Source organism: Grammomys surdaster, unplaced genomic scaffold (genome assembly GCF_004785775.1).
Source record: "Grammomys surdaster isolate TR1022 unplaced genomic scaffold, NIH_TR_1.0 339, whole genome shotgun sequence".
NCBI classification, from domain to species: Eukaryota; Metazoa; Chordata; class Mammalia; order Rodentia; family Muridae; genus Grammomys; species Grammomys surdaster.
Window position 1 is genome coordinate 417,200 of NW_021604758.1, and position 14,571 is coordinate 431,770.

Genomic DNA, 14,571 nt, shown 5'->3' on the forward strand with positions numbered 1-14,571 from the left:
GCTGTCCGGAGTGTGGTCTATGTATTTGGTGCGCGCGCGTGTGCGCGCGCGCGTGTGTGTGCGCGCGTTGTAGAGGCCAGAGATCAAAATCAAATTATGTAGGAGTGTGTAGGTCTGAGACTGTATATGTGTTCAGCTGCCCTTGAAGCCAGCAGAGGGCGCTAGATCTCTTGGATTCAGAGCTGCAAACTGTCCTGAGCTGCCCAGGATGAGTACTGGGAACCGAACTGAGTTCTCTGCCAAAGCAGCAAGTACCCCGAAACCCAGAGCCATCCTCCCAGCCCCATCTACTTTGGTTTTTAAGATAGATTCTCTTACTGAACCTGAAACCATGTGTCTAAACTGGCTGGCCAGTAAGCCCCGGGGGTCCTCCTCTCCCTCCCCAGAATTGTGGTGAAAGACCTGGGCTGCTATGCTCAGATCTTACAAGGGTGCTTGAGGCTGACCTCAGTTTCCCATGTTTGCCTGGTAGGTACTTTACAGAAGCAATCTCCTCTGCCTCTAGAAAGGATCGTTTTTTAAAATATTTAATTAATTAATTAATTTATTTATTTATTTATTTATTTAATGTGTCAGTAGCTCTCTTCAGACACACCAGAAGAGGGGCATCGGATCCCATAACAGATGATTGTTCAGTGCTCTGAACTGCTGAACCATCTCTCCATCTGGGATATTTTTTTTTTTTTAGGCAGGGTCTGGCCTCAAACTCCCTGTGTAGCTGAGGATGATCTTGGTATAACCTTCCCAAGCAGGGGCCTCTCAGGCATACACCGCTGTGTCTGGGATATGTGTTGATGTGGATGAAAACCCAAGGATTCTGTGCTCATGCCAAATTCTCCAGCAGTCTTAGCAACAGATTCCGCACAATAGAAAACTTTGTTTTGTTGTTTGATTGGTTTTGGTTTTTGAGACAGGGTCTCCCTGTGTAGCCTTGGCTGTCCTAGAACTTGATCTGTAGACCAGGCTGGCCTTGAACTCCAAGATTCACCTGCCTCTGCCTCCTGAGTGCTAGAATTAAAGGCGTGCACAGCCATGTCTGGCAAGTAAATATAGTTAAAAAATAAGTTGGGAGAGGCTCTGAGAGGTGACTCAGTAGCCTTGCCTTGCAGGGCAAACCTCTTGGCTTGAGGATGACCTAGAAACCATGTAAAGGTGGAAGGAGTGAATGAGTCCACAATGTTGTCCTCTGACCTCCCTGCAGCGCGCACACCCACCCAGTCACTCACTGAAGAAAGAAAGCCACAGAACTTTCTTTTTTTTTTTTTTGTTTTTTGTTTTGTTTTTTTCGAGACAGGGTTTCTCTGTGTAGCTCTGGCTGTCCTGGAACTCACTCTGTAGACCAGGCTAGCCTTGAACTCTCAAACTCAGAAATCCACCTGCCTCTGCCTCCCAAGTGCTGGGATTAAAGGCGTGCGCCACCACCGCCGGGCCCCACAGAACTTTCAACCTTCTAGTCTGAAGGCATTGTCCTGTAAATGCCCAGCCAGGACGGAAATGTTCCTTCCACTACTCAAACGAGTAAACAAATTTTGTAAGCGGCATTCCTATGTGTTGAGTGTGCAGGCATGTGTATGTGCGTGTATCTGAGTGTTCACATATGTGTGTATATATGTGTGCATGAATGTGTGTGTGAGCATGTGTGTATGCCTGTGCGTATATGTGTGTGCAAGTGTGTATGTGCATGTGTGCATATGTGTGTGTGTTCATGTGTGTATACCTGTGTATGTGTATGCATGTGCACATGTGTGTGCAAGCATGTGTGCGAGTGCATATGCATGTGTATGCCTGTGTGTATGTGCATGTTATGTGTGTGTGTAGTGAGTGTACATGTGTGTGCATGGTTTTGGGTACAGTGAAAACTAAGACAACCTAAGCACTACCTCATGGAAAGGCAGACGTGCCTCAGAAGATGCTGGGAGAGCAAGGTGACATCATGGAGGACTCCCTGGAAGGGGCAACAGAAAGACCTTAATGCAGAAGGGTGAAGAAGGAACGGTTCCAGGTGGAATCTCTGACAAGTGCTGTCTCCTTGTAATAAAATCAAATAAAGACCCTGTGGTATGCAATGATATCCAAGCTGCAAGTGGCCTCACTGAGGTACAGAGAAGGGGACTCCATTTATGCACATATGAACCGTCATTCCTTCTGGGTAAAGGCCTTTCTGGTGTAGCCTGTTGGGGAGGAGCACCCATACCCCTGTAGGGGATCCCTCACATGTGCTCTCTAGGGAAGATTCCCACCCCCCTAAAAAAAAACCTCATTGGTTCCCCATGCAAACCAATTTTAGTGGAATGTGCATGTTTGTCTCCGGACCTTGGGAGGAAGTGTAGATTTTTGCCTATGTCTTCTCCCAGGAAGGAATTTTAGCAACACCATACAAGCATGAGGTCCTGAGTTCAGATCCCCAGCACCCGTGTAAAGAGCCAGACGTAGTGTGCAAATCCCAGTGTAGCTGGGGGTGAGCCTGAGCTTCCTGATTCCACTATCTGAGTTCTGGGATCACAAGTGTCTGTCACCATTCCAAGATCGCTTAAGGTGTTTGTTTGTTCGTTTGTTTGTTTTGAGACAAAGTTTCCCTTCACAGTCCTGTCTGCCCTGGAACTCACTATGTAGACCAGGCTGCCCCTGAAGTCAGAGAAATCCACCTGCCTCTACCTCCTGAGTGCTTGGGTTAAATGGTGTGTGCTATTACTCTTTTCTAGGCTTTTAAAGGCCTGTTTTCTGACATTCTTGGGTCAAGCCTTCTTCCTACCCCACTACCCACGCCCAGCGGACGCCAACAATCCAAGGTGACCGACCCAGACTTCCTTGGTGACTCTTAATGCTTCGTCGCCCCCTTGTGGTCATCTTTGGATCTGCATGGGAAATTATCCCTTGAGAAGCCCGTTGGAAAATTGCTGGTGATTCTCCGTGTGTCCCTGTCCCCTCAGTGTCCCCTGAGCTGGATCGTGAGAAACTGCTTTGTGCACGGCCTCCACCCAACGACAGTTCCTTGCCCCTTCCACTCCGAGAGAAAGAGTTTTCGTTCCGCAGTCTGCGTTCGCACCCTAAAGCCTTGGGTGGTGATGGGACATAGCTGTAGCTTCTCTCCAGTGTCTCGCTGTCCTTCTGAAAACCGTCCCCGCTTTGTAGATGTTCCCAGTGACCCTCAGAGAGGAGTTGTGTTTTTGCCTGCCACGACTTGAAATGAATTGAGGCAAACTTAGGGTTCACTAGAGGAGAACTAGAGGGTAATCCTACCCCCACCAAAACCACTGGACACTCTGACTTGCTTCCTTAGAAGCAGGCTGTGGTGGCTCACACATGTAACTCAAACAATCTGGAATGGAGGCCGGAGGATCAGGAGTTCAAGGCCAACCTCAGCTGCTTGTGAAGTTCAAGGCCCTCCCGGGCTGGGTAAAACCATGTCTCATATCTTGGGATTTATATATAAGGTTGCCATGACACTTGCTTTGGCCCTGTCCTTTTAACTCTCCGACGTTGTGAGTTGTCTCTGCTTTGTGGTTAACTGTCTCATTTCCTATGCCCATCAAGTTCCCTGAAAGAAGAGAATGTTATGGTTCAGAGAGGTGCAGTGACCTACCCAAGGCCACACAGCGGTACCACAACAGTTTCCTTAAGCTGTTAAGCTGTTGGATGTGTGTGAAGTTGTAGAATGGGTGAAAACTAATTTGTTGTGTTAAAAGAAAGAACAAGGTACTGACAAGATAGCTGTCAGTAAAGTGCTTGCCATCCCAACATGAGGACATGGGTGAGGGCTGGAGAGATGGCTCAGTGGTTAAGATCACCGACTGCCCTTCCAATGGAGCCAGTACCCACCAGACAGCTCACAGGCATCTGTAGCTCCAGTTCCAGGGGATCCGACGCCCTCTTCTGGCTTCTACAGGTACTGCAGATACAGAGTTCATCGACATGTGAACAAAACATGCAGGTTTGTAAAAAGCGTGGCATGTTGTAGCTGTTGAGACGAGTTGATGGGTAAGGGATTCGCTGTCAAGCCTGACAGCCTGAGTTTGGTCCCTTAAATCCATGTGAAGGTGGAAGAAGAGAACCAGCTCCATGATGTTGTCTTTTGGCTTCCACATGTGTACCGAGACGCTCACCCCAACTCCCCACAAGCCCTTACACAGAATAACGATAGACAAACAAGGACTTTAACTAGACAAGTTGGTGCACACCTTTAATTCCAGCACTCAGGAGGCAGAGGCAGGCAGGTTTCTGAATTCAAAGCCCGCCTGCTCTACAAAGTGAGTTCCAGGACAGCCAGGGCTGCATAGAGAAACCATGTCTTGAAAAACCAAAACCAAAACAAAAAAAAAAATTCCAAGATGATGATTCCTGAGGAACAACCTAAAATGGCTCCTATGTGCACAAAGACACACACACACACACACACACACACACACACACAAAAATTAGTTGGGTATGGTGATCCAAGTACTAAGGAGACAGAATAAGGTGGATTTCTCTGAGTCCCTAGCCAGCCAGGGTTACATAGTGAAATCTTGTCTGAAACAACAAACACAATACTGAGTTGTATACCCAGCAACAGAGCCCGTGGCTAGAATCCCCCAGTGAGGGGGCTGGGGGCGTGGCTCAGCGGTAGAGCCCCTGCCTAGAATCCCCCACTGAGGGGCTGGGGGCGTGACTCAGTGGTAGAGCCCCTGTCTAGAATCCCCCAGTGAGGGGTTGGGGGCGTGGCTCAGTGGTAGAACCCCTGCCTAGAATCCCCCAGTGAGGGGCTGGGGGCGTGGCTCAGTGGTAGAGCCCCTGCCTAGAATCCCCCTGTGAGGGGCTGGAGGCGTGGCACTTGCCTAGTATGTGTAAGGCCATTGATTTTATCTTCTCAGCCCAGAGAAAACTACGTAAATTAGAATTGTAAACACCATCCCTGCTGTTGTTTTTGGAAGGCTGTATTTCAGGCGGATCAGAAGTCCCTGCATCTATAATGACCTCTCAGGACTAATTTGTGCAGGAAGTGACCAACCGTGATAAAAAGAGGGCGATGCAGCTCTTTGGAACCTTTGCACACTTCCTGAAAACAATGGAAATTTCACTTCCAGGCAACAGACACACAACAGCAATCAACCTCAACACAAGAACGGCCCTCCTGCTCCCAGGGAGGCTGATAACTAGGAAAAGATGGCGAAGTGCAGTCCTAAGTGAGGTGTTAAAGTGATCCAGGGTACATAAGCCTTCAGAGGGCAGAGTAGGGGGCCCTGCACAGCCCAGTGGAAATGTTTTAAAGATAGAACCTCGCTAGCCCACTTTGCCCTCGAACTCTCAGCGATCCTCCTGTCTCAGCCTCTCAAGATTACAGGCGTGAACATGTAGCCCAGAATGATGCACTTTTACAGATTTGACATTACGTTCTCTGTGGAGTGACAAGCGACATGTTGAGAAAAGTCGTTGTGTGACCACTTTGACTGTGGAAGAAGCAGAGGCAAGACCTAAGATCTGACCCCCCAAGGCTCTGATACCTGAGGTGGATACTTAAGAGGCCGTCATTTAACATGTTCGTTTTTACGTTTATTTATCTGGGGTGTGTGGCGCGGGACAGTGTGGAGGTCAGAGGACAACTTGCAGAGTCCCATTCTCTCCTTCCACCGTGTGGGTCGTGGGAATTGAGTTCAGCATTAGTAGCAATCGCCTGTCTGCTGAGACAGTCCACTGGCCCCTTAACAGTCCCCTTTGTTATTGGTCCCTTAGAGGGACGGGGAGAAGGTTATTAACGGAGGCCTGCGGGGAGGGGGCTCTTCAAAGAAGGAAGCGACAGAAAGAAGGGTCCCAAGTCAAGCTTCCCTTCCCAGAGGAAGGCTTAAATTCGAAGTGTGGGATTGGAGAGAGGGTAAGGAAGGAGTTAATGAACTGTGTTCCTGAAGCAGCAGGTGAGATTTCCAAGCTTGGGTTCCCGGGGGTGGGGAGGTGGGGGAAGACAGGGTGGGTGCAAGGGCGCGGCAGAGAAGGGGTTAATGGGGGCGGGTCTGGCTGGGGCGGGGCCTGGGTTCCGACTCCAGCCCCGGACCAGGGGTTGTCGCTGCTCTCCTGCCCCGCGGGGGCGCCCGCCGGGTCCCCGCGCCGCGCAGAGTCGGGACCAAGTCACAGACGCCGGTCGCTCAGCCCAGCCGCGGAGCAGGTGGGTGCTGTCCTTCCGTTCCCATCTTACCCCTTCTCAGGTCCAAGACTCTGGGTGGCCGCTTGGCTGCCTCAGTCTCCCCGCAGTGTCCCCTCTCCGTCACTAGGCTTCGGAGAGCGGAGAGCCCATCTCTTCTGCTTCTCCCTCCTGTCCCTGGGGTCCCTAAGATCCCCTACCTCTGGGTCTCTCTCTCTCTCTCTCTCTCTCTCTCTCTCTCTCTCTCTCACACACACACACACACACACACACACACACCCCACAAGATCTCACCCCATACCATAAACTATCTTTGAACACACTCTCCTGCCTACATTGCCTCAAATTCACTGCAATCCTCCTGCCTCCGTTTCCTAGAGTCTACTGGGATTACAAGTATGTGTCACTACACCGGACTTTCCACCCTATGGCGTTTTATAGACAGCCAGCCCCTGACTGTACAACTCAGGTTTACCTTAAACTGGCCATCCTCCGACCTCAGCCCCCTAAATGTTGTAGGTGTTCTTCAGCAACAAACCCAGTGGGCTCTATTTCTTTATCTCTTGGGGTCCCCACCTGCTCTCCCCATCTGCCTCTGGATCCTTTCTACCTCATCGCTGGCCTCCATTCCACTGTTTATGTGAGATCCCCCTCCTTCTCTTTATATGTCCCCAACTCGGTATCCATCTCAGTGTGTCTCCCCCCACCCCTAGCCCTTCTCTGGTTCTCTGGCTCTTTGGCCCTTGCCCACTTCCACATTGCTGCCACCTTAGCACCCGCCCCATCACTCTCCCTAAGTCCTGAGATATCCTGGAACCTTTTCCTCCAGGTTGTGGGGCTGCTTAGTATTGGGGTAGGGGACAGTGAGATTGCAATCCACGGCAAATGGACACTGAGTGACACCATGACCCCAGTGCCCACTTTGTAGTTACCCCATGGCTTCTGAGGTCACACCTACCCCACCCTCCTGTCTCAGGAATTCCTGGCTAGAGGAGGGGGTGGACTTCCCGCACTTCCTCCCTTCCAGGATTTTGGCTGGGTCTCTGTTAACTCCTTCCTGCTTTGTCTTACTACCCTTCCCTGGAACTGAACTCCCAGACTGCATTTCTCAACCAAGCTAAGCTGAGGCTCCAGAATTCCCAAAGCTTTGGTGTGTGTGTGTGTGTGTCCAAAGCTGGATGGATGTGCACTGGGACACTAGCATAAAAGGCAGAGGAACACCTCAGTTCTCCTTCTAAGACCCCCCAACCAGCTGTACCCCTTGAAATCTACCAAAAGGGCTTCCCAGCGCCTCTTGTCTCTGAGGTTGAACTTGATCAACCCCAGATTTGGGATCCTCCTAGGAATGGCTGCTGAGATGGATGGGCAAGGGTCCCCAAATTCAGACCACCCAGGAGCCCTGGAGCCAGGCACACTGGCACCTGACTGCTATCCTAGCACTAGGAAGGTAAGAGACAGAGGAATTAAGAGTTGCAGGCCAGCCCAGGCTACATATCACCCTGTCTCAAAAGACTTTTGTAGTGGCACATGTCTGTAACCAAGGCTGAGGTAGGAGAATCTTAGTCTAAGGCCAGCTTGGGCCAAATGATGAAACCCTGCCTGCCTGTCTTTGGATGACAGGACCTGGGATGGTGAAGCCCTTTGAGACAAGCACGGGGAACCAAAGGTCCTTTTGATGTTCTGATCCTTCAATCCATGCATATGTGTGGTTTATGGTACTCACCGCCGTGTGCTACAAAGCACCTGTGAAAACCACAGAAGCCGTGCCCTTTCCATTTTACAAGCAGGGAAACTGAGGCCTTAGAGCAGAATTTAAGTTACTGCCAGCCTCGGGGCTTAGGACTGTTGTCCAGTGGCAGCCCATATCCGGAGACCTGGGTTCCCTTGACCGTATCTGGAGACCTGAATTCTTGCACTACGGCTAAGTTGGATTAATTCGGGCAGTGAGGTCCCGCTAAGTGAGTAAGGCGCCATGCCAGACTTGGGTGTGAATGGCTGGGGGCCAGAAGGGAGGATTTGCGGAGCTGAACAGGAAAGATATTTCTGAGGACTTGCTGGTGGAGAGGGAAAGGGGCCAGAGGTGGCCTGGGCTGGGGGGGTTGTGGGGGAGGAGTTTCAGACAGACAGAGACAAGCCAAGCAAATTAACTCCACCCCCGTCTCCTGACCCTCCCCTCAAAGCCCACTGTTCTCCCTGGACAGGGCCTATAATTTGGTTTGTGTCTAGACAAATAATAACTCAGCTGGTGTGAACAGGGAGGGACGAGCCCAGACCGCTGAGCAAGGGGTCAGAAGCAGCCTGGGTTCCTAGGGTCCGTCCCTTCCTGAGGTGGGGAGAATATAGTTTTGGGGGCCCTGGTGATCATCTATCCTGACCCCCCCAACTCTGTGAACCTTTGGCATCTGAGAATGTTTTAAATCAGAGCAGGAATGTGGAGGGGAAAGGGGAAGTAGGGTTCACCTATTTACAAAGCGTTCTCATTTCTGCAAAGAGCAAAAAAGGGAAACGTGTATTCATTTGCTGGGAAAAAGATAAAAATCACCCAGGGTTTAATAATAGATTATGAAAGTCATAGCGTGTGTTTTATTTTATTTTATTTTTTATTCCTTTTTTTTTTTTAAATCATAGCGGGTTCTAACAATAGAACTTCAGAATCTTGGGCCGGGAGACGCCTGGAATATTGGAAACTGACAAGGGTGTGCGTGCTGGCAAAGGCAAGGATAATAATAACAGAAAGCAGAGAATCAAGGCTCCAGAGTGTTAGAACATTGGACCACAAACGGGGCTGGCCATAGAATCTCGGGACTTGAGAACGGCCGGATTCTAGAATGTCAGCAGGGTAGCTCTAAGAATTCCACAGCCCTGCTGGGTGGTGTGGGTGTAGAGGCCAGGGTTGGGGGTGGGAGTGGGGCACAGAGATGCTCCTTAATGGAAATGGGGAAACTGAGGCCCAGCTAGGTGGCCTGACTGTACCCCCTCCCTCACCGTTTCCGCTTGCTGCCAAGGCACCAGGTGGGCAGCGAGCGACACTGATCACATTTCAGCCCTAATGAGCAGACCGGAGCTGGCTGGTCTCCTGGGGCCTCCAGAATGGGGGAGACTGGGAGCCCATGGTAAAGCAAAACAGGGGGAGCTAGCCTGGTGGCTTCGGAAACGTGGGTGGTGAGTGGGCCAGGGGTTGATGAGGAGTGAGCCCCGTCACTGCTTCCTCTTGGCTTTTCAACATCCATGTCTTTGAATTGTGCTTTATTGAGGGGTGGGGGTTCTCTGGGACTAGGCATTTTTTCTGGCTTTAGTAGCTGGGGTGGGCCGGGGCTTGGGGTACAGGTTATCCTTTCCTATCCCCTCATAGGGTGCAGGCTATCCTTTCCTATCCCCCCATGGGGCGCAGGCTATCCTTTCCTGCTGTGCCACACTTAAACTTATCTTTTCCTGCAGAACCTGAGTTTGGAATGGGGTGTAAAATTTGCATGCACCTTCCCAAAGACTCACTGGGGGTTAAGATAACATTGAGTCCGCCTGGGGCTGGGCAAGGGCTAGAGGAACATTCCAGCCATGATGGGTCACCGTGTGTGTGTGTGTGTGTGTGTGTGTAATGCATGTGCCCACATGTACATGTTAACCAAAGGAGAACATTGATGTCTTCTCTAACACCCCTCTCCCTTCTCTGTGAGATCTGAACCTGCAACCTGCCTGGGACCCCACCCGATACTACTGAGTGCTGGGTCACTGGCACACAGGTCAGCCCTCTGCTTTTCGTGGCTGCTTAGGCTGACTTGCCTTCATGAAGAGCAGCCATACCCACTAACATACCCACTAACATCTTATCTTTGTGTTCCTTTTTTTTTTTTTAAGATTTATTTACATGAGTACACCAGTAGCTGTGGTTGTGAACCATTATGTGGTTGCTGGGAATTGAACTCAGGACCTCTGGAAGAGCAATCAGTGCTTTTAACCGCTGAGACATCTCTCCAGCCCTGTGTGTATGTTCTTAAAAAGCCCCTATTAACCTGGTATGGTGACACACATCTTTAATCCCAGCACTCGGGAGGCAGAAGCAGGTGGATCTCAGAGTTCGAGTCCAGCCTGATCTACAGAGTGAGTCCCAGGTCAGCCAGGGATACACAGAAAAACTCTGTCTTGAAAATAAGTAAGTAAGTAAATAAATAAATAAAATTTCCTGACTTTTAACAATCTCTCAAAGGGGTCTGAAGCCCCTAGAAAGACATTAGGACAGGAATGAGAGGAAAGAAACAAAGAAGGAGATAGTCTTCGGCTCGGATAGTGAATAACAGTCTTTCCTCTCTGGGCCTCAACTTCCCCATGGACTGGGAAGAAATAGCTCCCTGTCCCCACACACTATGTAAACCTGTATCACGGAATTCTAAGAATCAGACTCTCTATAATGGCTGGGGATGGGGTGGGGGTGTTGTGGTGGTGGCCAAATGTGAGGTAGGGAAGAAGAAAAGTCAGTCAGTCTGTCTGTCTGTCTGTCTGTCTGTGACTCTCTGCCCCACGCCTAGCATCCTCATGACTCAGGTAGGCCCAGGACAGGGTGGATGCCAGGCTCTGTTCCCTGGGAGGAAATTGGCAATGGGAAGTTCATTTCCGTTGGCTGCCAGGAATGTCTTCGCTGCCTGTGTACCCGTTCCAGTCTCAGCAGGGATCTGGGGCCATGGAAGGGGGTTTCAGGGGACATCCAGCTCTCCCTCGAGGGCTTTTATGTGGGTGCTGAGGATCCGAAGGCAGGTGCTTGCCTTGCGCGGCCGTCACTTTACACGCTGAGTCATATCCCCAGCTCATTACATCTTTACTTTCTTTCTCTTTAAATCTTGAGACAGGGTCTCCTTTATCCCTGGCTGACCTGTTGGGATTATAGACCTAGCCAACGTGACCGGTTTATGAAGTGCTGGGGACGCAGCCCAGGGCTCTGTGCTTGTTACTCGGATACTTCATGAACTGAGCTGCGTCCCTAGACCTCTGCTTAGCCTTCTGTTCCTTTTTTGTGGTAATGGAGACGGAGCTCAGGACCCCATGTCTGCTAGAGAAGCGCTCTTCGGCTGAGCCACACCCAGCACGCACTGACAGACTCTAGGTAAGCGGTCTGTCATCAGTAAGCTGCATCCCTAGGCCGAAATACTGAGCATTTTACTGAAGATGCTATATTTTACCAAAGATTTCCATGTGTGATGTGATTAGGATAGAGGCCATACTCCTTCTTTGTAGAAGTTAAGGCTTCTGGAGGAAAACATTTCCCTTGCTCCAGTAAGAGGAAAGAAGAAATAGGAGGGGGAGGGAGGGGAGGGAGAATGGGAGAGGGAGCGAGCACAGAGAGGAGGCCGGCAAAGAGGAGACAGAAGCCAGGGGGAAGACTAGGTCTAGGTGGGAGGTTTTGATTGATGGTAGGCTGAGTTGATCCCATTGGTCTACCCAGGAACAAATCCCTCCCACTCCATCTCCAAGGGATCTCGAAGTTTCCAGCTCTGGGGTGGGATGGTAGGTGTCTAAAGACTCCCCACAGGGTGCTGGCCTTCGGGATCGGGACAAGGCCTGACCTTTCCAAGTCAATCAGGAAGCAGATGGGCCCTGCCCTTTAATCTCCTCCCAGCTTGTAGTCTTTCTCCCCCCAGGCTCCCGGGCTTGTTGATGCTCAGGTAGTCTGGGAGGAGGAGAGGGAGAGCCATGGTGGGAGAAGCACTGGCCAGAATGTTCTGTCCTCTCCCACCCTCTAGGCTTCTGGAATGACTTCTATACCCAGGCACTTGTTGAGCACCTACTGTTTGCAAAGGACTGTCCTTTCCACAGGTGATAGGACAGTCCACCTGACACTCAAGGTCCCTGTCCCTGAAGAACTTCCAGATAGAAGCCAACAGGATGATGCACAGTGCTGTGAGGAGATGGTTGTAGGAGTTGCGGGGAGGGGGACTCGGTTTCGAAGACTTGGAGAGGAATGAAGAAGGACATGGAAAAGGAGCTGAAGACGCCATAGGCCAGGCAGGGAGAGAGTGTGGCAGTATCAGTACTGGAGGAGCTCACTGGATTGGAGATGACTGAGGGAGGGGTGGGTAAGGCAGCACAGGCTAGCTGGGAAGAGCCTTGGTACCTGTCACCAGGGGCTTCCATTTTCTGTCAAGTCTATTCATTTTCTTGCAATAATGCAGAGAACCTAGGGCCTTGCACATACTAACCAAGAGCTCTACCACTGAGCACCGCCCCCAGCCCCTCACTGGGGGATTCTAGGCAGGGCTCTACCACTGAGCCACGCCCCCAGCCCCTCACTGGGGGATTCTAGGCAGGGGCTCTACCACTGAGCCACGCCCCCAGCCCCTCACTGGGTGATACTAGGCAGGGGCTCTACCACTGAGTCCCGCCCCCAGCCCCTCACTGGAGGATCCTAGGCGGGGCTCTACCACTGAGCCCCGCCCCCAGCCCCTCACTGGAGGATCCTAGGCAGGGGCTCTACCACTGAGCCCCGCCCCCAGCCCCTCACTGGGGGATCCTAGGCAGGGGCTCTACCACTGAGCCCCGCCCCCAGCCCCTCACTGGGGGATCCTAGGCGGGGCTCTACCACTGAGCCCCGCCCCCAGCCCTTCACTGGAGGATCCTAGGCAGGGGCTCTACCACTGAGCCACGCCCCCAGCCCCTCACTGGAGGATCCTAGGCAGGGGCTCTACCACTGAGCCACGCCCCCAGCCCCTCCCTGGGGGATTCTAGGCAGGGGCTCTACCACTGAGCCCCGCCCCCAGCCCCTCACTGGGGGATTCTAGGCGGGGCTCTACCACTGAGCCCCGCCCCCAGCCCCTCACTGGAGGATTCTAGGCGGGGCTCTACCACGGAGCCACGCCCCCAGCCCCTCACTGGGGGATTCTAGGCGGGGCTCTACCACGGAGCCACGCCCCCAGCCTCTGGGGAGCCCTTGGAAGTCCATGAAGTAAAGAACAGGAGCGAATCCCCTTAGAAGGTCGTCCTGATTGCCCCGTGTGTAGTTAATTGAAGGAGGCAGAGTGACAGGACAGATGCTGTCACAACCCCTGAGGTGATAGCAGCACAGAGCAAGTGAGGGATTAGACACAGGCTCTATCTGGAGATAAAGCAAGAAGGACTTTCCTTGGGAGGAAGAGACTTGGGTTTCTGAGGCTTACTGTGTGACTCCAGGCTCATCCCTTCCCCTCTCTGGACTATAATTTTTCTCATTTGTCTAGTAGACTTTAACTAGTCTGTCTCCCTCTCGCTCTCTCTTCTCTCCCTTAAATTACGTTTATTATTTATTCATTTATTTATTGCCCTGGTATGTGTGTGGAGGACAGCTCCTGGGACTGAGTTCTCTCCTTTTGCCATGTGGGTATTGGGAATAAAATCAGGGTGTGACACTTGGCAGCAAGAAGTTTTTCAGAGCCGGGCAGTGGTGGCGCACGCCTTTAATCCCAGCACTTGGGAGGCAGAAGCAGGCAGATTTCTGAGTTCGAGGCCAGCCTGGTCTACAGAGTGAGTTCCAGGACAGCCAGGGCTACACAGAGAAACCCTGTCTCGAAAAAACAAAAAAAAAAACAAAAAAAAAAAGAAGTTTTCAGAGAAGCCGTCTCACTGGTCCTCAAATGGTTTTTAAGTGTGTTTTGGGGATTTTTCAGAGGTGGCTTCCCCAGCCTCTGTGTCTTTCCTCCAGACTGCGAGGCACTTTCTCTGTTCATTGTCTTAGACTGGATTTCCAAGTATGATCTTGTTTGTATGTATGGTTTTCTTCCTTCCTTTCTCTCTCTCTCTCTCTCTCTCTCTCTCTCTCTCTCTCTCTCCCTCCTCCTCCTCCTCCTCCTCCTCCTCCTCCTCCTCCTTCTTCTTCTTCTTCAAAATAAGCCTCTTTGTAGTCCTGGTTGTCCTGGAACTCCCTCTATGACCAGGCTAGCCTCAAGCTCAGATATCAGCATGCCTCTCCCTTCTGAGTTTAAAATGCTTTGAAGCTGGGCCTGGTGCTGCCTGCCTGCTGTCTCACCACTCGGGAAACAAGGATGCTCAAGAGTTTCAGACTGGCCTGGGCTACACAGTAAGACTCAGCCACAAAGGGATGTGGCTCAGTTGGTTCAGCACCTTCCTTGAATGCATGAGGCCCAGGGTAACAATCCAAGCTCTGTGTGAACTGGGCATGGCGGAGCACTCCTGTGATCCCAACACTCAGGAGAAGGCTGGAGCATCATTGAGGTCATCCTCCATTACATGCCAGGTTCAAGGCTAGCCTGGACTACATGAGACAGAGAGGAAGAGTGAGAGTGAGAGTGAGAGTGAGAGTGAGAGTGAGAGTGAGAGTGAGAGGGAGGAGAGGGAGAGGGAGAGGGAGAGGGAGAGGGAGAGGGAGGAGAGGGAGGAGAGGGAGAGGGAGAGGGAGGAGAGGGAGAGGGAGGAGAGGGAGAGGGAGAGGGAGGAGAGGGAGAGGGAGAGGGAGGAGAGGGAGGAGAGGGAGAGGGAGA

The 14,571-nt window shown here is 51.6% G+C and overlaps 1 protein-coding gene across 2 annotated transcripts in view; it reads left to right on the forward strand.

Annotated features, from left to right (window-relative positions):
• The first annotated feature begins 6,033 nt into the window (after positions 1-6,033).
• Gpr4 (G protein-coupled receptor 4) overlaps positions 6,034-14,571 on the forward strand; it is a 12,243-nt gene continuing 3,705 nt past the window's right edge. For both annotated transcript variants that reach the window (XM_028778692.1, XM_028778691.1), the window contains exon 1: positions 6,034-6,136. The gene's annotated coding sequence lies outside the window, so the exon portion shown is untranslated. The remainder of the gene's footprint in view (positions 6,137-14,571) is intronic.